Consider the following 868-nt stretch of genomic DNA (forward strand, 5'->3'; position numbering starts at 1 on the left):
GTGCCAGACATGGGCAGAGAGGGCTCAGGATGGCCCTTGGTTCAGTTATCTATTGCTGAGAAATAAACCACCCCAAAACTTAGTGGCTTAAAATGATATATTATTTCTAAAAATTCTGTGGTTCAGCGGGGGTCAGCTGGCTAATTCTGCTGGTTTTGCCTGGTGTCGCTTATGCGGCTGCATTCAGCTGGGAGCAGCGGGGGCTCGATTACCACGAGGGCATCGTCTCTCTCAGGACCTCTCTTCACCTGGTCTCTCACCATTCAGAAGTCTGATGCACAGCCCCACGAGTACGTGCCTCAGGATGGCCCATACTATGGATCCTTTGGCAAAGAAGATCTATAAGGGAGTTTTAGTAGCTGAACTGTGAGCATTTTTTGGAACATATTTTTTGTTTGAGAAGAAGAACACAAGCCAAGATTTCAGGCAAACAATGAACAAGAAATTCCCCTTCATCTTGGAAGTTTATTACAAATCCATTGAACATTCTGGAATGTTACAGAATCAAGAGCAAGGTCAAGAAAAGTGGCTTAACAGCAAAAGTTAGAAATTTGACCATCGATCAAGGTTTGCTCTATTTCATAGTATCAGGCAAGATTAAAATTCCAAAATTGACATGGATGGATTTTAGAATATTTAAGGTTAAATGTAAATTCTAATTAAGCCAGAGGTTTTGTTCTTTGGACTAACTGTGAAGAAATTGATGGAAGGTTTGTTTATTATAAATGGAGTTTTGTTTACTACTCAAAATAAAGTGGTTCGGGCCTCCCTGGTGGCGCAAGTGGTTGAGAGTCCGCCTGCCGATGCAGGGGATACGGGTTCGTGCCCCGGTCTGGGAGGATCCCACATGCCGCGGAGCGGCTGGGCC

General features: G+C 44.2%; 1 pseudogene; it reads left to right on the forward strand.

Moving 5' to 3' along the window:
• The first annotated feature begins 304 nt into the window (after positions 1 to 304).
• LOC132478259 (protein CEBPZOS-like) lies at positions 305 to 547 on the forward strand (annotated as a pseudogene).
• Positions 548 to 868: the final 321 nt, after the last annotated feature.

This window comes from Mesoplodon densirostris, chromosome 2 (assembly GCF_025265405.1).
Source record: "Mesoplodon densirostris isolate mMesDen1 chromosome 2, mMesDen1 primary haplotype, whole genome shotgun sequence".
Taxonomy (NCBI): domain Eukaryota; kingdom Metazoa; phylum Chordata; class Mammalia; order Artiodactyla; family Ziphiidae; genus Mesoplodon; species Mesoplodon densirostris.